This window comes from Marmota marmota, unplaced genomic scaffold, assembly GCF_001458135.2.
Source record: "Marmota marmota marmota unplaced genomic scaffold, marMar, whole genome shotgun sequence".
In the NCBI taxonomy this organism is placed as follows: domain Eukaryota; kingdom Metazoa; phylum Chordata; class Mammalia; order Rodentia; family Sciuridae; genus Marmota; species Marmota marmota.
Genome location: NW_026000205.1, coordinates 9,650,085 through 9,672,064, shown reverse-complemented (window position 1 = coordinate 9,672,064; position 21,980 = coordinate 9,650,085). Strand labels below are relative to the sequence as shown.

At 40.7% G+C, this 21,980-nt stretch overlaps 1 protein-coding gene and 1 long non-coding RNA gene across 11 annotated transcripts in view; one reads left to right on the top strand and one right to left on the bottom strand.

Moving 5' to 3' along the window:
• The window catches only part of LOC107151504 (zinc finger protein 573), a 157,678-nt gene that overhangs the window by 107,089 nt on the left and 28,609 nt on the right, over positions 1-21,980 (top strand). For 8 of the 10 annotated variants that reach the window (XM_048791094.1, XM_048791099.1, XM_048791092.1 and 5 more), the window contains one exon: positions 13,243-13,317. The gene's annotated coding sequence lies outside the window, so the exon portion shown is untranslated. Of the gene's footprint in view, positions 1-10,222; positions 10,336-10,373; positions 10,509-13,242; positions 13,318-21,980 lie in introns of those variants that run through there. The other 2 variants (XM_015496910.2, XM_048791096.1) reach the window with 2 other exon arrangements.
• LOC125612633 lies at positions 1,413-10,303 on the bottom strand. Its single transcript, XR_007343121.1, has 2 exons — positions 10,058-10,303; positions 1,413-2,080 (listed from the first exon to the last, which is right to left on the bottom strand). It is a non-coding gene; the product is annotated as an uncharacterized LOC125612633 (long non-coding RNA).

Here is a 21,980-nt window from a genome sequence, read left to right as displayed (position 1 = left end):
TACCACATTTTCTTCCTTGTCCTGAATCTCAGGGTGCTTAAACATCAGGAACCACCCATGTTAGGCTATTCTAGAGCTGCATCCTGAAAGCTGATCCCTGGAGCAGCACTCTCACCCTCAGTAGGGAGGGATGCTAAAAATGCAGAGCCTCAGCCCCTCCTTGCACCTGCTGAACCTGGGTGGAGCAGCCTGGGTTCTGCAAGCCCTCCAGGGGTCTGCTGTTGGCTTAAGTTGGAAACCACTGTTTTAGAGGGTGCTACTACGTCCACATTCTTTCCTATCATTTTCTCCCTCGATGATTTCTACTTTTTAAAAATGAGAGCCTACACCTGTAATCCCAGTGGCTCAGGAGGCTGAGGCAGGAGGATCACGAGTTCAAAGCCAGCCTCAACAACTCAGTGAGACCCTGTCTCTAAATAAAATACAAAATAGGGCTGGGGATGTGCCTCAGTGGTCGAGTGCCCCTGAGTTCAGTCCCCGGTACCCCACCCCCCAAATGTTGTGTTGGGTGTTATAATTGTACACAGCAGGGGGTCCATCCTAACATGTTTGGACCTGCATACATAGATCCAGCACCCCCTTCCCTTCCCTTCCCCTCCCCTCCTCCCCGAGTCCCTCCTCAATCTGTCTCCTTTGCTCTACTCCTTTCCCTTCCATTCCCAAGATATTCCTTTTTTTAAATTCCTGTTTTGTTCTCTTTAGCTTTTGCATATAAAGGAAAACCCCACCCTTGACTCCTGGCCTAGCTGTTTCTCTGGCTGCTTTCCTTCTGTTCACCAGCACATGCCATTCTTTCTCTCTTCTTAGGGCTGAGTAAAACTCCACTGTTCTGGTGTAGATAGGAGGTGACCCCCAGAGGCCAGTGTGTGAGCAATGCGAGAGTGTCCAGCCTTTGCCTGACCGGACATCATCCTCTGATGGGATTTCCTCTTTCCTCTTCCTTGCCCTCTGCCATGATGTCTGCCTCCCCTCTGGCCCAGAGGAACAGAATCAGCCATCTATGGACCGAGAGTTCTGAAACTGCGAACCTCAAATAAACTCCCCCCCATATTTTTGTCAGGATCGCATTTTCTTTCCCACTCATCTGCTGACAGACTCCCGGGCTGTTCCCAACTCGGCTGTTGGGCGTGGAACACTGTAGCGCGTTGGACAAACGCCAAGGAGTGGGCTCCCTGGGTCGGTTCCGTTCCTAGTGCTTTGAGGAATCTCCTTAGCACCAGGTACTCTGCAGGGTGCTAGCCCTTATTTCTCAACATTGGGATCCTGGATGTAGTCAATGTTCAGCCTTAACTCCTGACAACTCCCTAAATGAGACTACTTGCTCACACCCTCACAACACACCTACGAGACAAGCATGGCCCCTCAGACCCCAAGCCTTCAGTGTGGACACCTAAGACACGAGAATGACCTTGTAAGGGAAAAGCCATCGCTATTTAACAGCAGAAAACAAATTTAACAGCATTGTAAGATTTCTAGTTTTCCTGTAGCCTTCTAGACATTTGTAATATCACAAAGATTTTTTCAAAATCCGAGTGTGCCAGGAGGTGAATAGGGAACCTGGTACCTTTGAACAAGCAGGTGGTTAAAGAAGCAAAGATCTGTGAAAGCAAAACGAAAGAGAATACACAAAGAAAAAGAAATGGAGGTGACCTTGGCAGCCAGGGTCATTTTCAAGGGGAAATGCGGCAGCCACAACGAGGGTCTGGGTCTATAGGGTTTTAGCAGAGTCAGGTCTTTGGGAGGAGGTAGCTACTCTTGGTGGGCTTTGGGTGGGCAGGGGGATGTGGGCTGAGTCATAGCAGGAGATTTTTTAGCTGCAGCAGGAGGGAGTCCTTGAGCAACCAGAGGAAGGATGATAGATAAGGGACATTATGACGGTTCAGAGTCCCCAGTTTCCTTTTTCCCTAGAGGGGCTATAAGTTTCCACCTCTTTAATTTGATAACTTGAGCCATAGGATTTATGCCATGAACCCCCATGAGGTACAGGTGCAGGGACAGGAGATCAAGCAGGGAACCAGGTGAGATCCCGAAGTTTCAGACATTATTCCCAGGGGAACAGCCCCTCAGGAAAACCTTTCATCTTCTTCTCGTACAACTTATCAAAGGCTTCGGCTTGGGCCACTGTGAAGGGATTCTTCCAGTCCCCACAGGAGCCTGGCAAACATGAAGCTGAGACTCAGATGAGAGCTACCCACAGGTCTGACCCCAGGACATCTCCCTGATGTGTCTTGCCATCACCTGGGAAGGACTCTGGGGCTAACAGCAGAACGTCCAGGGCTCACCAGGGAGCCGCCTGACCATCATACCCTTTCATACTTTACCCACCTGGAAATGATTTCCTGCCTGCCCTCTTGTCTCTCCTGGCCCAGCCCATACACTATGCACCCCTAATGATGGCGGCCACATCTTCTGATACATCTGGAACCTACCTGCTTCTCACTACTGCCATTTCCACCACCTTTGGCCAAGCCAACTGGCATTTCCGACCTGGATGACCGCAGTAGATTGTGAGAGGTCCCTGGGCTCTGACTGCTCGCCTTTACAAGTTCTCCTAAGCGTGGCAGCCACTGTGATCTCTCTCCAGATCCAGGGATCCAGCCCCTTCCTGCTCCGTCTCTCCCAACCTGGGTGTGACTCTAGGTGAGGGATCCCTTGTTGTTCCCTTCACTGTCCCTTGTGACTCTCCACTTGCCTTTCACCTGGTTCTCTGGATCAGCCTCATGTCTCCTCCCACCTCCCTTGGGCTCTCTGATAGACCCAACCTGATTTTCTCTCAAAATTGAGAGCCATCTCGCCACAAAGCCATGAAAAGCTAATTATGGCTTTACTATAAATTACTGCAAATTCTGAACCTGCTTGGAATGCCTGCCCGTACTTGGAACTCACCCATGCCTGGCTCTCTGACCAGATAGCAGCCCTCTCTGAAACTTTAGTGACACCTCATAAATATTGGCCTTCCCTGGCCAGACAACGACCCTCTCTGAGGCTCTAATGATCCTCATAAATTCTGATGTTGGGGCCAGCACAAAAATGTAAACTACCATTCGTGTGATGCTGTCCCAGTTCTGTTATCTCTAACCCCCCCTTTGTGTAACTTTCTGGGCTATAAAGCTGGGCTGCAGGAAAGCTGCAGCTGCTGTCTTGTTCCCGCGGTTTTGGGTGGGAGATGCAGCCCAGCCGGTCAAAATAATAAGCTTGCTTTAATTTGATTTTAACTGGAGTCAGTGGTCTTTTCTTGCGTCATGGTCTAACATTTTGGAGTTCCCCAGCGAGATGACCCTGCTCGACCAGATCACAAGACCAGACTGCTGGAAATTCTAAAGCCGGCCTTCACTCCAGGGCTCCAGGCTGGAGAGCCACTCTAGGGGGTGCGCACCTTGAGATGTTTCAAGGCCTTGAAGTGAGCCTCAGTCCCTGGAGCACTGCAGTGAACTGCCACACTAAAACTATTAGCAAGCACCTGGTGGAGGAGGCCTCCATAGGTAAGTGGAGCCTTTATAACATCTGGTATCCGGTTAAGGGAGACCTCTTCTGAGGACAGAGAGGTGGCCTGGCGAGGCTCACATATACTCCTGTCCGGGACAGTAATGAGAAATGCTTCTGTCCTCTGTTCTGTTCTGTAGGGAATTCCTCTGGAAGGGTAGAGAGGTGCCGACAGGCACACACGCGCTCCTACCCGGCAGCTTTAGCCAGACGTTGCATTGCTCCTCTGTTTTTCTGTTTTGGCGCCGGGTTTCTGTTTTCTTCTGTGTTCTATATGTTTTTTGTTTGTTTGTATTTGTGCCTTTTGTTGTGTGACTTCTGTGGTAAAAACTTAAGGATATTGGACATGAAAATGGGTAATAAAGCAAGTCAGCCTGACACGCCTTTGGACTGTGATGAACTTTACCCCCCTTTGTTAAGCAGGATGAGAGAAGCCCCTAGCTGGCTGCTGGAGCACACCCACTGCAGAGGGCAATGCCTGCTGGGGATCTAAGAACTGAGTATCTCCCAGATTAACAAGTGAAACTCCTTTAAAACCCCTTGTCCCTCCAGATCAAGAGAGTCACAACCTTTGGGCAGAGTCCCCTGTGTTTCTCCTTTGTTAGCAAAGCAATAAACCTCTCTTTTTCTTTTTCTCAAAACCCTGATCTCATTGTTAAATTGGCATTAATTTTTTTTCAAGTTCAGGAACCGAACTTTCAGTTACAAATTTTGATACCACCCCCCACCCCCGGAACTTTTTGAGAGCTGACTACTGAAATGTTAGGAGATGGAGTGTGCCTGGGGTGGAACTGAACCAGAGGAATTAATCCTGTAAGTAAAAGTAGGGACTGAGGGACTCTCAGCAGCTGCAGATGCCCTGTTGCTTTGGGGAATTCTCTCCTTCCTTCCCTGCACTGTAAAGATTATGCCACCTCTGTCTTCTTAAAAAAAGAGAAAAAGAAAAAGGGGACACTAAATGCAGTAAAGTCGCCATGGAGACCCTTGATTTTACATTTCAGGTTGCCCCTCTGTGAAAACATCTGGTCCCCTTGTGGGGACATCTATGGTGCTGTTAACCGCTGTTGACCGGTGACGAGTTCTTGCTTCCCCAATGTTGAAGAATAACACCAAAGAAGCACGCCGAGGCAAGGTCAGAGTAGAAATTAGAAGTTTATTAAAGGACAGCAGAAAAGACTTCTCCCGGAGGAAGAAGGGGACCCAAGAGGTGGAATCCGTGGAAGGGATGTTGTCTCCCCTTTTTATAGGTTTGGTGATGGAATGTAGGTTGGAAGGCCCGCGGGGTGGGACACAGGTGGGCCAAAGAAGTAATCTGGTCAGGAAGGACTTCTGAGTCAGCACCTTTTTGCTGGGGGCTGTTCATCGACATTTCTTTGAGGTGGACTTTGGCCTAGGGCCTTTTCAGGACTTCATTAACATTCCATGAGTTGTCCATGAGTTGTCCTGCGTTTCCCGGAATCATTGCCAGCATGGCCTCCATTTTAGATTTCACTCGGTATTAGACCCGGATTTATCTAACTACACTGACTACCTAACTTTAAATCTGGCTTCAGTGCCACTGGTGTAGGAGATTTTTCTCTTATCTGCCCTGTTTTAAACATTTCTGTCTGTCAGCCATAGTCTGGACCTCCTTTCTGTCTGTCCTGTGTCTTTGTTTCTGGCCCCTTAAGACATGTGCAATAGTGTGTTGATATTATAAATTGTTTCTTGGGAATGATCTTGGCTGAATGTGTGTCTAAAAGATGATATTTTATTGTAACAATCTGGTATCTGAATGGGTTTTTGAAGCATTGCACAATCTTGCAGTTAAAAGTTGGGTTTAGGGAATTGTTTAATTTATGATTTCAGATGATTATGCCAGAGAACTTAAATACTTACGATGGAAAACTAAAGAACTCCACTTCCAAGTTGGCAAGTAACTTCCCAATCATTCAGTTTTTTTCCACCAATTTTGAATTGGGTAGCCTGGGAAAATGTCACTGTGGGTACCAGTGCATTAATTTGGACAAGGATAGTAAATCATAGTATGGTATCTGTTGACAAAACAAGTTGTAAAGATATAAAATTTTGTGAATTGTATCTTAAACTTGTATCATAATTTTCAACATCCTAACCTGAAATTATGACTTATGGTTAAAATGCCTTAGGCCTGAGGTGTCTGCTCAGAATAGCAGTTTTTCCCTGCTCCTTCCAGACCTCAGCCAGGACTTATGTTGAAATGCAAATGAAAGAAGCCTGCAAGCTCAGTAGGAGACTGATCTGAGGCCTAAAAAAAAAAAAAAAAAAAAAGTAAATTGTATGGCATTTACTAATTACTAGCCAGTCATGTTTTCTAGGACTCTTGTTTTTTTTCTTAGATTCTGAATTTTTTTTCAGCTCATGATTTTGATCCTACAGACCTAGGTTCATGTTTTTTGATCACTTCTATCTTTGACCAACTGTGGAGTTTTTGAAAGATTGCAATGGAGATTTCACCTGTGAAAAGCTACAAGGTCTTTTCTATTGTTATGTTTAATTTGATTTTAATTGGAGTCAGTGATCTTTTCTTGAGTCCTGTTCTAACACTCTCCCAGCAGAGACTCACATCTGGTCATCTCATCTGTCGCCTCATTCAAGTCCAACACAACCTTCCAAGTGAGGTTTCTCATCACCAGTTTAGAGACGTTCGTCTCCATACTTATTTACTCATAGCAGTGATCAAGATGGACCTGCTCTTCGTGCGGCTCGTGTGTGCATATGGTATGGATTTCTAACATATCAGGAAATCAACATTCTTAAAAAATTGCCTAAGTCTTCGTGTTTCAAAGAGTGACAGACATATTGTATATACTCAATAAATAATTACTGAAGGGATTTATGGAAAAACAAGGAGTGTACTAACAACATGGCCATTTTACAGGTGAGAAAAGAAAGTCCTGGGTGGGCTGCCCAGCGAGAAAGCGATGGACGCAGAAACTACGTCCCCCATGTTGATGGGGAAGTCATGAGCACAGCATTATTTTACGTATCCCATAAATTAATTTTGAAATGGTAGGGCAACATGTTAGTTAAATTAGTATGACCTTTAGACTGCATACTAGTCTATTAATTGATATAGATTATATAAATACAAATAGCATAACTCAACTCGAATGAATATAAGTAATAGAGCAGATTGTCTGGTATGTACCTGGTATCCTGTAGATGTTACTCTCATGTTCATCATTATCTTCCTGGTTAGAATAGTTGTTTTTTTTTTAGTGGTCAATGGACTTTATTTTATTTATTCATATGCGGTGCTGAGAATGGAACCCAGTGCCTCGCACGTGCTAGGCAAGTGCTCTACCACGAGCCCCAGCTCCAGCCTTAGGTGAGTTTTTGTGGATTTTCTCTGCTCATGTGTTGCCCAGAACATGACTGGCTACTGATGATCCAGAAAGAGGTCCTCCTTCCTAGAATTTTGGTAAATTTAATGTATGGCTTCCCACCCTGAAGCATCAGACCCCGAGGACTTCACAAGCAAGGTGATTGCTGGGCGTGACTCCACCCTGGCTTGTACCTGTGAAAGCTTTTCCACGATAGACCTTGTGAGGAACAGGGTGAAGGAAAGTTCCAAACCACACGTGCTGCACACAGCCGGCGCTTATCTCAGTGCTGCAAACAGAACCTTCCAGGAAAGCTCTGACTCCAGGAGGGAAGTTGGACATCAGCGGGGGAAGCACCTGCGTGTTGTGGTGAGGCTCCTGCTTGCTGGATGCAGGGCGCCTGCTGATCCTGGAGCAAGATGAGCTGTGGGCTGCTGGGGTCGGCTGCTCCGGGTCTGCTCACTGGTGGTTTGACGACTCCGCGGGTTACTTTTCCTTTATCTCACTGTGCTGGTCAGTCAGAGGAGAACCCCGTATTTCTCTTCCTGTGCCCCATGTGTCTGACCAATGCTAATTTGAAATCCTGCGTATCCTGCATGCATCAATTTCTGTTTTTCCTCAATCCTCAGCTGTCAGAAGTCTTACTCCAAATTCTTGGGCGAGGGCTGCCATACCTACACCACCGACGGGGTGGCCGGCAGGGTGGGGTGCTCTTCAAGGAGTGGAGGCTGGAAGTCTGGACGAAGGTTCTGGAAACTTCCTTCTAAGGGTTTCTGGGAGGATTAGTTCCAGGCCTTTCTTCTTGGTGGGGAGATGGTCGTCTTCTTCCTGGGTCTTCAGATTGACCTCCTTCCATGTCTCTGTCCAAATGTCCTCTTCTGAAGGCACCAGTCACAGTGGACCATGGCCCAGTGTAATGGCCTCTTTTTGACCCAGACACCTGGGAAAGGCCCTGTCTCCAGAGGCAACCGCATTCTGAGGTCCTGGGGGCCGGAGCCGACTTTGACTGTGATGTGACAATGGTGTGATGTTTTCAGGAAAGCCCACCGAGCTAAGGGTCTTTTTATCATGTTTACTCTTCTGTGTTAACGACTTGAGCGATTTTGATATTCTGATCAACGGACGTTTGGATGTTATAATGCGGTGGGTAAAGTGTCTCTACCCATGTTCGTGACTGCACTTTAAACTATTTTTTTACAAAGTCAACATATGCTTTTATTGATGCCTTTCTGTTGGTTTAGCAAAAAATTATTGTAACGTGCCTATTCTGTGATATGTAATAACCAGAGATAGGAATGTCCAGAAATACCCAATAATACAATGGTTCCAGGGTCGATAGTAATAACCAGAGATAATAATAACCACAATTGTCCGGGGAAAATACGATAGCTGAGGTGTGGAAGTGTCCACCAAAGCCAGAGGTTGGCGACCTTGGCCACTGGGAGGAACCCTGAGTGGAGCCAGGAGGATGTGGATCTGGTGGGAGGGTTTGGGCCATGGGGAAGGCCCTGAGGGCCACATAGGTTCCTGAAGCTCCAGTCTCCCTCTCTGTACACCCAGACCACCAGGAGCGGAGCAGCCCCCAGCCCCAAACAAACTCTTCCTCCTGGAAAGTCGTCTCAGGTCCTTGGTGGCCCATGCCAAGCTGACTAATGGGACAATGATGGCTCCTGTCTACCAGGGTATCAGCACCAGGGGAGATTCTCCGGGGCTGGGCTTGGGATTGTGGTACTAGAAAGCCATGCTAAAGTTTGATGAAGTCTCCTAGTACAGGCATTTGGACAGTCCTTTCTGCCAAGTTTTTGCAATCCTCTTTCCATCATAATATGAAATAGTTAGCAAAGTAATTTTTCTTGATAAGGAAAAAATACGGCATCAGCTGATATGTTTCATAGCAAGAACCATTTTAAGTTATTTGTTGGGTGAAACTCTCCTGGCATTATAAAACGTTCAGCATCTGGCTCTTAGATGATAAATTTTGTTAGCACACAGTCATGTCTCTTTAAATTTTCACCCAGAAATTTTATTTATTTATTTTGTAATATTGGAGATTAAATACAGGAGCAGTTGACAACTGAGCTACACCCCTAACCCTTTTAAACTTTGAGACCGGACCTGGCTAAGTTGTCCAGGCTGGCCTCAAATTTTTGATCCTCCTGCCTTAGCCTCCCAGATTGCTGGGATTACAGAAGTGAACCACCATGCCCAGCCAGGTGGGAACTCTTTGCTACCCTCCCAGTCTGCCAAGGGTTCTCTTTCTGTCCAAGTAAATGCAAGATGCTGGCCTCTCAGAAAGCTAATGTTATCTCTATCCCTCTTCTTTCTCAGGGTCAAGTCTCTTCCCAGTCCTTCTTAGTATTCCCAACCCAGTTCAAAATGCGGAGGATACTAAATGGGTCTTCAAGCTCAGGGGTTGTAGGAGTGCTAGTGTGCCTGAAGACTCCATAAAGTTGCTAGCCCATTCATTTGCTCCTCACCTTGTGGATTCTGGTAGCCTGAGAACCTGTACCAGTGAGTGTAGTTGGGTATGGATGGATGAATCCAGAGACTATATCCTGGGCAAATACTTCCATGGGACAGTTTGGTCAAAGTCTGTAATGTATATGTCAGCATTTCTGCAAAACATTTTTCAGAATATTTTCATTTTCTGCTTTTTAATTTCTATTTCAAATTGTTTTTTCCTCCTGCTTTCTGGGGTTAGCATGAAAAGCAAAATTAGATAATTTACTGGTAAATCGACTAAAATTTGGTTAATTAGATTTAATAGGCAATAAAATGTATGAAAGGAGGGGGAAAATGTAACATATTTATCACCTGACCCTTGGTGACTTAAATATAAGTGTCACACTGCCAATTCTTAGCTCTGCCAGAGCAAGGAGTTTTCACCACCAAAAAGGGATAAGAATGTGAGGTGATAGATTTAATTAGTTTGATTTAATCACAATGTAAATAAATATCAAAATATATTGTATCCCATACGTAGATAATATGTAGAATTGTTATTTGGATCAATTTTTTAATAGTTACTTTCTTTAAAAATACCGATAGCAAGGCTGGACATACATATTGGGACATAAGTACAGGGTCCACGCCCTCAGGAGGTAAAATCCAGTCCTGGGAGCTCGCCTTCGTGATCATACCAGTGACCCTTCCAGAGCACCCTCTTCGCAATCAGGCCGGAAGCTTTGGGAAACTGGGTCCCCCGGCATTTTCTGGACCTCCTAGGACACATCGGACACGTGCTTTTCTCAAACGTCTGGGCCAGAGCAACACGTCTTTGCATCTGCGTAATGCTAGCATAGAGAGAACAAAAATCTCAGGGAGCTGGTGCACGGTGGTCCTTACAACAGGCGTCGAATCCCGGGAGAATTTCGGGCGCGGGCCTACTTTTCCCACAAGCCACCACGGCCAGAGCTAAGCGGACTTGAACTACATTTCCCAGCGGGCAATGGGCACGCTCAATCTATGGCTTCGCTTCCGTTTTTGCTTGGTTCTTGTGCTTCGCAAGGTGAGTTGATTTCATCCCAGGATATTTATAGGCCAAGAGTGCTCTCGGTCAGGAGCCTGGGAAACCGGATTAAATTGGAGTCCGGCCTGAATCGGCCGGAGTGGCAGAGGAAGCCCTTAAAGCGTGCAAGTCCATAACGTAGTCGGCCTGTTGCCGGAGTCTCAGGCCCGCGGGTGCTTGACGGCAAAGCAGCATGGTTGTCTGTGTGTCTTGATGCGGAATGTGTGAGCGCCTCTCTGAGTATGTGAGAGAGACTGCCTGGGAGGGAGATGGGACGTGCCACTTAACGGTAAGGACGGCCGAGAGGCCCCGACATGTGCGTGGCTGCGCTCGCGTCACAGGCACGTGGGCGGCACGTCCCTCCCGTGTGCGTCACTAGCTGAGTTCTACGTGTTACTGTGACCCGCGGGAGGTTCTCTTCTGCTTCCTCCGCCCCCTCTCCTCAGAGCTATTTGGGTCTGACACAGAAATGCCTCAGCGAGGGACGTTGGATACTGAAACCTAAGCGAAGTTTTCTAGCAAGGAGGCTTTGACGTGCTCCTGGACTGGGGATGCCCGGGACGTTCTTTCTTTGGGATCTCTGAGGGTAGTTAGGGTGAGCAGGACAGGTGTGGACCTGGCTAGGAGTCACCTAAGTCATTCTGTGATCCTCAAAGGCCGGATAATCATGACTCCCTTGTCCCTCCCTGGCCCTGCCGTTCCCCAAAAGGAGCCTGATGAGGTGTAAAGAATTGTTTCACTTCCAAAAATCAACGTTTAGACTAGTTTTTTTTTTTCTTCTTAAAATTATTGGGTTTAGGGTATGCTTTCCTTATTCGGAAATATGTGGGAGGCATATTAATCTTGATCTATCCCCTCCCCCCAGTGGATATTGGGTGCCATTGAGATAAATATCGCAGACATTCTCACTTGGCATATCATTCTGATCCTTCCATGTTTTCTTATTGTAAGCAGATCTGAAAAAGACTTAGTCTCTTGGTAGCTCAGACCTGTAATCCTAGAGGCTCGGGAGGCTGAGAGGCAGGAGAATCACAAGTTCAAAGCCAGCCTCAGCCATTTAGCAAGGTCTTAAGCAACTTAGTGAGACCCTATCTCAAAATAAAAGAAAAAGAAGGGATGCTGGGGTTGTGGCTTAGTGGTAGAGCTGCTTGCCTAGCACGCGTGTTGCACTAGGTTCGATCCTCAGCACCACATAAAAATAAATAAAATAAAGATATACACACACGCATATAAAGGGCTGGAGATGTGGTTCAGTGCTTAAGTGCCCCTGGATTCAATCCCTGATATCAAGAATGAATGAATGAATGAATAGAAATATAAAGGGTTGGGGATGTAGCTCAGTGGTTAAACTCTTGGGTTCCATCCCCGGCAACTGTCCCCCCAAACAAAACAAAAAGCTTTAGACTCTTGTGGTCCAGAGTCAAGGACAACAATTTTCTTGTTGTGATTATGTGTAAAATTTGTGCTTAGGATTATTTTAATGATTAATGATAAACCCATGTGGTTAAATATTATGCAGCTAGTAAATTTTATACAGCATTTAGATGTATGAAGGAAAATATATAGTACATAATGTTAAAAGCAATAGTCAAATTTATAAGTAATAGTACTCAAAAATTAAAATTATATATCAATCCCATTTAAAAAGGTGGTTTTGCAAGGATTGAATCCAAATCACATTTTTGGATTTAAATATTTTTTTCCAAATAACATTTTAATTATTTTATTAAAGTAGGGGAGTGATGTGGCTACATTTTATTACCCAAGTATTTTGTCCTTCTGCTTTTCATACATTCTTTGATTCAATCTGAAAAAGCATGTTTAAAAAAAATTTCTATACTATTACCTTAAAATAAATTCCTAGAAGTAGAATTTGAATTAATATAATCAAACCTTTACTAATTGCCAGTCATACAGTCTTAGTATTGGGGGTGATAAAGAGACTAAAATGATGTAGTTGCCCTTCTTTTGCTTCTAGTAAGAAAGGTCACACCTGAATAGGAATAAATGCATTAAAGCCATTATAGAGATTCAGGTAAAATGTAGGTTGTTTTAAAAAATAAAAAATCCTTGGAGAGGCCTTAAGGGTTTAGTGGCACTCTGTAGGGCTGGATATGTGGCTTAGTGGTTAAGCACCCCTGGGTTCAATCCTGGTATCAATCAATCAATGAACTTCCCACTTTCTTGGAGCAGCTTTCCCTTCACACACATTCACCTACATATATATTTTAAGTAAAGGCATGGACACTGCATGAGCAGACAAAAAAAAAAAGTACTTTCAACTGTATGAGTGTATAACTTTCTAAAGCTTTTTAATCTGATGTCTGTCAGTTTTTCACATAGATGTTCCAAATAGTGTCATTTGTACATGTAGTTTTGTAACCTCATTTTCCCACTGACAGTATTCCTAGAATATTTCCGTGGTCCTTAATATTTTCCCTGCGTAACACTTCTTACATGAATATTTTGTAATTTATTAAGCATTTCTTCCAGAAGTAGAATGTGGAACACTGCCTGAACAATTTTGTGTCCTTTCTATTCTGCAACCTTGTTCAACCTCATCTGAAGTCAAGGCCATAAAGTAAGATGTGGTTTGGATGGTGTGGCTCCTTTTCAGCCCTGCAAAGTATGAATGAAAGGAGGAGGATCTGTTCAGGATAAGACTGAGCAGCCTAATCTCAGGCATAAAGCAGCTTCCCCCAAAGGAAGAACTCTAGAAAATTGCCTAGTAGTTTTCCTGGGGATTAGGGAAGAATTTAGATTTAACTAAAACTCTTCTAATCCTTTCAAATTATGTGTTTATGGTGTGTAGTTGTACTCAAACTGGAATGAACAGCAAAACATTTAATTTTCTAGGTAGTAACACTAAACTGTGTCTATTTTCTTGGTGTCCTCTTCTGTTCACAGCTCTGGATGCTGTTTATTTTCCCACAGAGGAACTTCAGGAGGACCTACTAGTTTCAATGTGAAACCATGGCATGTGTAAGTTGGTGTTTCCTTCTCCATGAAATATGTTATGTAAAATCTTTTCATTAATTATTTTGAAAAGTTCTACCTGTACCCATTTAATTATCAATTCACCTGTTCCTCCTTTACCAGTGAACAGTGGATCCAAATAACCTAGGTACCCTTTGTGGCCCACTCTTCTCTAACCAGTGTTTATATATTTGACTGGATTATTCATTATCTCTTATGTACCAAATCATATATTAAGATCAATGATAGAACAGTGAAGAAGTCAAGTCCCAGAAAGAAAAGACTTGAACTTCCCTGTCCTTGGATGGATTGGAAAAGAGGATCCCATTTGGCCAAATAGGGGAAGACTTCAAAATTCTCTACATGTATGAGTTATTCTAGGTACATATGATAAAGCCTGGTAATGAATGGTCCTGATCTTAATGTAGGTCAAGATCTATTGCTTTGTGAGGCTTTTAGAATTGCAGAGCAGTAAACATAGGACTTTCAAAATATAGGGAACATGGGGCTGGGAGTGTGGCTCAGTGGTCGAGCATGTACTTAGAATGCATGAGGCTCTGGGTTCTGTCCCCAGATCTATCTATATAAGTATAATCATTCTGTGGCAATTATATACGTATACATAGTCACCACATATATATGTTTCTTGGTAAGGATCCCTTAATGATGAGTGTCATGGTTATTTTATTTCTGACTAGGATTTACTGACATTAAATAACTCTGATATAATTCTGGATCATCCTACATTATTATCTTCTAACTTAGCAACTAGGAAAGTGTTCAGTGAGAGATTTATGATGACAATGAAAAGTCAATAAAATCATAAGTTGAAAGAAACCAAGAATTGAAAAGTGTTGTCAGAACCTAATATATATAAATCTAATTAGCTACAAATTATTAATTCTACCAAAACAGGAAGTTGGAATACTATGTAGCCATTAAAAATTATTTTAGAGGAATAAGGTTGATCAAATTATGTTATATGCATGTACACATATGGCATAATGAATTCCATTATTATGTATAATACATTAATAAAAAAATTTAGAACTTCTTATGGTAACATTTACCATAAAGACAGAAGATTGATGGCATTTCTTAGTTTTAGTCATACCTTGTATCTTCATGACAACCTCTGCCTTCAGTTCAAGTGTTTAGTATATTTACACTTACTGTAATTTTTTTTTTGGTGGGAGGCAGTTGCTGAGAATTGAACCCAAGGGCACTCTGACACTGAACTACACCCCCACCATTTTTATTTTGAAATGGGATTTTGCTAAGTTGCTAAGCGTAGCCTTGAACTTTCGATCCTCTAGCCTTGACTTTCTGAGTATTTGTGATTATAGGTGCTTATCCCCCCCATTTTGTCTTTTTTTTTTTTTTTAACATCTATTTATTGTTCCTCTGGTTCTTCTTTTGTTTCTTTTGAATTAAATATTTAAAATTTTACTTTAACTTGCTTTTTGGCTATACTTTTTGCATATTTTTAGTGATCTTTGTGTATTAAAATATATATTAAGGGGCTGGAGATGTGGCTTAAGCGGTAGCGTGCTCGCCTGGCATGCGTGCAGCCCGGGTTCGATCCTCAGCACCACATACAAATAAAGATGTTGTGTCTGCCGAAAACTAAAAAATAAATATTAAAAAAAATTATATCTCTCTCTCTCTCTCTTTAAAAAAAAATATATTAACGATTCACAGTCTACTTAGAATTAATATTGCACATAAAATATAAGAACCTTGCAACTTTATGAGTCCATTTACATTTGTCAATTATAACTATATATATTTAAAACTATAACACGTTTATGGACATGTAGTATGTTGCACATATTTAAATTAAATGTAACTTTGATGGTACATTTTGAAATGTTGTGTGCCCATGAAGCCATCACCACAACAAGACGAACAAATCCATTATTCCTAAAAGACTTTGTAATCCCTCCTTCATACCCTTCCTGGTTCCTACCCACTCTGCCTCCAGGTAATCCCAATCTGCTTTCTCTTGAAGTGGCTTGGACTATTCTCGAGTTGTATATAAATGGAATTAAACAGCACATACACTTTATGCCTGGCTTCTTCTACTCAGCATTATTATTTTATTAATTATTTTGAGATTCATTCATGTTGTTTAATATATCAATAGTTGATTCCATGGTATTGCTGAGTAGTATTCCATTATGGTGGTACCTCTGTATCCACTAGGGATTGGTTCTAGGAACCCCACCCCATGGGTCCTCAAGTTCCTTATATGAAATGGTATAGTATTTGTATGTAACATATGTAAAACTTCTTATGTACTTTAAACAATCTCTGGATTACTTAAAATACCTAATATAACATAAACATGAATAGTTGTTATACTATATTAAGGAAAAACATTCTGTATATGTTCAATACAGATGCAAGGGTTTTTTTTTTTAATTTTTTGGGGTAGTTGTAGATGGACAGAATGCCTTTATTTTATTTGTTTATTATGTGGTGCTGAGTTTCGAACCCAGTGCCTCACACATGTGAGGCAAGCGCCATTCCACTGAGCCCCAGCCCCAGCCCCAGATGCAAGGTTTTTTCCCCAAATATTTTTGATCTGCAGTTGATTAGCTACAGAGGGCTAACTGTATATGGCTGTATCACAATTTATTTATCCTTTCTCCTATAGACAATTGGGTTGTTCCCATTTGGTACTGTTATGAATAGAGCTGTTGGGAACATTCACATACAAGTTTTGGGGTGCTTATAAGTTTTGATTTCTCTTACACACCTGGGAATGAAATTGCTAGGTAGTATGACAAGTGTATATTTGACTTTATAATGAATTGCCATATTTCCAATATTTACAATTATTTTAGCACATGGTAACACAAGCCTGTAATACCAGTGACTCAGGAGGATGGCAAGTTCAAGGCCAGCCTCAGCAGCTTAATGAGACCCTGAGCAAATTAGTGAGACCCTGTCTCAAAATAAAAAATACTATGGATTTAACTCAGTCCTAAAGCTCCCCTGGATTCAACAATAAATAAATAAATAGAAAATTATTTTAATTATTTTACATTCTCACTAGTACTATTCACTTACTTTTTCCAGTGAGTCTGGAAAAAGTAAGTGAATAGTACTTATTTTCAGTGTTTTGAATTTTATCTGTTACCTCTGAATACTTCTTTGCTGGGTTATATAAATATGTATTGCTTTAGCTTAGTGGTAAAAATACCCCTGGGTTTAATCCCCAGTATGAAAAAAACAAAGACAAAACAAAGAAACAAAAAAATTTTAAAAAACAGCCAGTTTCAGAAATATCTAAGTAATGATTAGAAATATATTCCCAGCCCTTTCTAATTATTTTATATTGAGATGGGGTCTTGCTAAGTTGCTTAGGGCCTTGCTAAACTGCTGAGGCTGGTCTTGAACTTGTGATCCTCCTGCTTCAGCCTCCCAAGTCACTGGGGTTATAGGCAAGGGTAACACTATGCTCAGCTATTGTTACTTTTTATTGTGGTAAGATACATATAAGTTATCACCTTAACCATTTTTAAGAATATAGTCCATTAGCATTAAATACATTCATATTGTCAGGCAATCACTACATATCAGTTATCTTTTAAAACTGAAACTCTGTACTCATTAGGCAATAACTCATTAGGCACACTCCTCTCCCTCCCATTGCTGGAAGCCACTGTTCTACTTTCTGTTTCTGTGATGTTAAATATTCTATCTTTTTAAAAAATTTTTTTTTTAATATTTATTTCTTAGTTGTACACAACACCTTTATTTTGTTTATTTATTTTTATGTGGTGTTGAGGATCGAACCCCGGACCTCGTGCATTCCAGGCGAGCGCTCTACCGCTGAGCCACAACCTCAGCCCCCTAACTATCTTATATACGTAAAATCATGTAGTATTTGTCATCTTGTAACTGGTTTGTTTCACATAGCATAATACCCTTAAGGATCATCTACATGATGAGGCAGAATTACTGATATAATAAAGTAATAATTTAAAATAGACATAATAAATATACTTAGAATAAGGAAAGATATTATTGATTTGTATCAGGAATGAGAAATCATTAGGGCTGGGGCTGTGATTCAGTGGTGAAACACCCCTGGGTTCAATCCCCAATACAAAATAAATAAATAAATAACAGAAAAAAGAAAGAAATCATTAAACATTTAAGTTGATATATCTTAGGGATATAAAATATGTCATAATAGCAGGAAGCAAACAACCAAAGATGGCTTGGTGGTTGAAATATATAGTTGAGGGACTTTCACACAAGGCACAGGAAAGAAGAAAAAGATTGAAATTAGAAAACAGAATTGCATAGAGATAGAGGGGGGAAAGTAGCACAAATATGTAGAAAATAGTAACCCCAGAATTAGGAGATAAAAAAAAAAGATTAAGAAATATTCAAGAAAATGATGAAAATTTCCCTTGAATTAATTAAACACTTAAGTCTACATTAGGAAAGTATATATCAGTAACAGAGTATCTGTTGCATCCAGTTTATGAGTTCTTAGAACAAAATGAGCAGACATGGGATGCCAAATAAGGAAAAAGGTATCTAAATAGGAGCCCGGTTGTGGCTCAGAGGTAGAGTGCAGCCTGGCATTCATGAGGCACTGGTCCGATCCTCAGCACCACAAAAAAATAAAATGAAGATATTGTGTCCACCTACAACTAAAAAAAATAAATGTTTTTTTTTTAGAAAAAAGAAAAGTGTATTTAAGTAAACCATATTAAAATACAAAGCATGAAAACACCACATCCTAGAAGAATTCTAAAAAGGAGAAGCGTGTAGATCCACTTACAAAGAAGAATCAGATCTATCTTGGATTCCTCAAATAACTATTACATGTGCAAAAACACAATGAATTAATATAGGTAAATATAGAAAACAACTAAGAGATCTAGAATCTTGTAGCTAGTCAAAATTGTTTTGATATGAAGGCAAATTAAAACTACTTCAGATGTTTTTAATTTGCTTATATAAATTGACTTTATAAATCATCTTTTAGAGGAGGAAATACTCAACAAACAGAAAATGAATCCAAGAGGATATTGCAAGAAATGTAGGAGTAAGAATATTGTTTACCAAAACAGCATGGTATTGGCACCAAAACAGACTGGTAGACCAACGGTACAGAATAGAGACACAGAAACTAACCCACAAAATTACAATTATCTTATATTAGACAAAGGTGCCAAAAACATGCACTGGAGAAAGGATAGCATTTTCAACAAATGGTGCTGGGAAACTGGAAATCCATATGCAACAAAATGAAATTAAACCCATATCTCTCACCATGCACAAAACTTAACTCAAAATGGATCAAGGACCTAGGAATTAAACCAGAGACTCTGCATCTAATGGAAGAAAAAGTAGGCCCTAATCTTCATCATGTGGGATTAGGCCCCAACTTCCTTAATAAAACTCTTATAGCACAAGAATTAAAACCAAGAATAAATAAATGGGATGGACTCAAACTAAAAAGTTTTTTTTTTTTTTCTCAGCAAAAGAAATAATCTGTGAGGTAAACAGATAGCCTACATCCTGGGAGCAAATCTTTACCCCTCACACATCAGATAGGGCACTAACTTCTAGGGTATATAAAGAACTCAAAAAGCTAAGCACTAAAAAAATAAATAACCCAATAAACAAATGGGCCAAGGACCTGAACAGACACTTCTCAGAAGAGATATACAATCAATCAATAAATATATGAAAAAATGCTCATCATCTCTAACAATCAGATAAATGTAAATCAAAACTACTCTAAGATATCATCTCACTCCAGTCAGAATGGCAGCTATCGTGAAGACAAACAACAGTAAGTGTTGGCGAGGATGTGGGGGGAAAAAGGCACACTCATACATTGCTTGTGGAACTGCAAATTGGTGTAGCCAATATGGAAAGCAGTATGGAGATTCCTTAGAAAACTGGGAATGGGACCACCATTTGACCCAGCTATCCCTCCCCTCGGACTATACCCAAAGGACTTAAAAACAGCATACTACAGGACACAGCCACATCAATGTTTATAGCAGCACAGTTCACAATAGTTAAACTGTGGAGCCAACCTCGATGCCCTTCAGTGGATGAATGGATAAAAAAAGTGTGGCATATATACACAATGGAATTTTACTCAGCAATAAAAGAGAATAAAATTATGGCATTTGCAGGTTAATGGATGGCGTTAGACAAGATAATGCTAAGTGAAGTTAGCCAATCCCAAAAAAACAAATGCCAAATATTTTCTCTGATATAAGGAGGCTGACTCTTAGTGGGTAGGGAGGGGGAACATGGGACGAATAGATGAATTGTAGATAGGGAAGAGGGGAGGGAGGGAAAGGGAGGAGGCAGGATATTAGCAAGGATGGTAGAATGTGATGGACATCATTATCCAAAATACATGTATTGTACTTTGGGTGTCAACCTACTTTATATACAAACACAGATATGAAAAATTGTGGTATATATGTGTAATAAGAATTGTAATACATTCTGCTGTTGTGTATTTAAAAAATAAAATGAATTAAAAATATTGTTTACCATTTACAAAAAAGCACATAGAAAAGATAAAACAAATATATATTTTAGTAGCTCATAACTAATTCTTTAGATAACAGAGGATACTGAGAGCATACTAAACTACTTACTGAAAATATGTCAGAATATATAACATTTAAATTAACAGTAGAAAACTTGGTCCAGGTAATGGAAAGCTAAGAGCAACAGAAAGGAAATTCAATGAAATATGAAGCTAAATGATAGAAATAAGCTTAATATAAAATACCTAAATTTGTGGATAACACAATAGGTAGAAGGCATTGGATGTTATACAAAGTTTTGAAATTATATTGTCTAACGGGATACAATCATTAATAAATGTTTTTTGGAAGTGGGAAAACATATACTTGAGACACAATGAACCAAAATGAGCTGGAGAAATAATTTTTAATGTGGAACATAAATGAAGGTTTTTTTTTTTCCATTATTATTTTCAGTGCTAGGAATTGAAACCAGATCCTTGCACATGCTGGCCAAACACTCTACCACTGAGCCACATCCCCAGACTTTTATTTCCTTTTTTTAAAATTTATTTATGTGGTACTGAGGATCGAACCCAATGCCTCACATGTGCTAGACAAGTGCTCTACCACTGAGCCACAACCCCAGCCCCCTTTTATTTCCCTTTTAAAATCTTTTTTTTTTAAAAAGAGCAATTTTAGATTTAAAGCAAAATTGAAAAGACAGAGTTCCTGCATGCCACATGTTTATACACACAAAGCCTCCCCCACTGTTAGCATCTTGCACAGAGTGGTATGTTTGTTACAGCTAGTGACCTAACACTGACATTATTAATATCACCCAAAATCCATAGTTCACATCCAGTTTGACTCTTAGAGGTGTACATTCTATAGGTCTGGACAAAAATATGGTGACATGTTTCCACCATTATGGTATCATATAAAGCTATTCCATAGCCCTAAAATTCCTCTGTGCTTTGCCTATTCATCTTCTTTTTCTCTAACCTCTGTTAACTACTGATCTTACTATCTTCATAGTTTTGATCTTTCTAGAATGTCATGTGGTTGGAATTATATAGTAAGCAGGCTTTTCAAATTGGCTGCTTTCATTTAGTAATATGCATGTAAGTTTATTCACTGTCCTTTAATGACTTGATAGCTCTTTTTAGGGCTGAATAATACTCCACTGTCTGGATGTACCAGTTTATCCATGCACTTACTGAAGGATATCTTGACTCTTTCCAAGTTCTGCAAATTATAAAGAAAGCCACTGTAAATATTTGTGTGTAGGTTTTTGTGGGGATGTAAGTTTTCAATTCATGTGTGCAAATGCCAAGGATCATGAATACTAGATCGTATAATAAGAATATATTTAGTTTTGAATGAAACTTCCAAAGTGTCTTCCAAAGTGGCTTTACCATTTTACATTTCCAGTAGCAGTAAGTGAGAGTTCCAGTTGCTCTACATCCTTGCCACCATTTGGTATTATCACTCTTCTGGATTGGGGCCATTCTAATAGGTATGCAGTGATATCGTTTTAATTTGCATTTCTCTAATGACATTTGTTGTCGTTTTAATTTGCATTTCTCTAATGACGTATATGATGTGATAGATTCTTTAACCTGACATGGAGGACAAATAAGAATAATAGCATCCAGTTCATTGTATTGATGCAAAGGCCAAATTTTAGAAAGCTAAGGTTTAAGATCATTGCCTCTGACATTTAAATGGAGTACATACAAACCCTGATAACATTTTTGAAAAGTACATCTTTATATTGCACATTCTTACCCCTTGGTAAAGTACAAAAGGATGGCCTGAGCTTGAAGTTGGAAAAATTCAAAGGTGGGATTGGGGCTGTGGCTCAGTGGTAGTGTACTTGCCTGGCATGTGTGAGGCACTGGGTTCGATTCTCAGCACCACTGTAAAAATGAAACTTTGGAAGTTTCATTCAAAACTAAATATACTCTTATTATACGATCTAGTATTCATGATCCTTGGCATTTGCACACATGAATTGAAAACTTACATCCCCACAAAAACCTACACACAAATATTTACAGTGGCTTTTTTAAAATTTATTTTATAAATAAAAATAAAGATCTAGCAACAATTAAAAAAAAAAAAAGAAAAAGAAAAATTCAA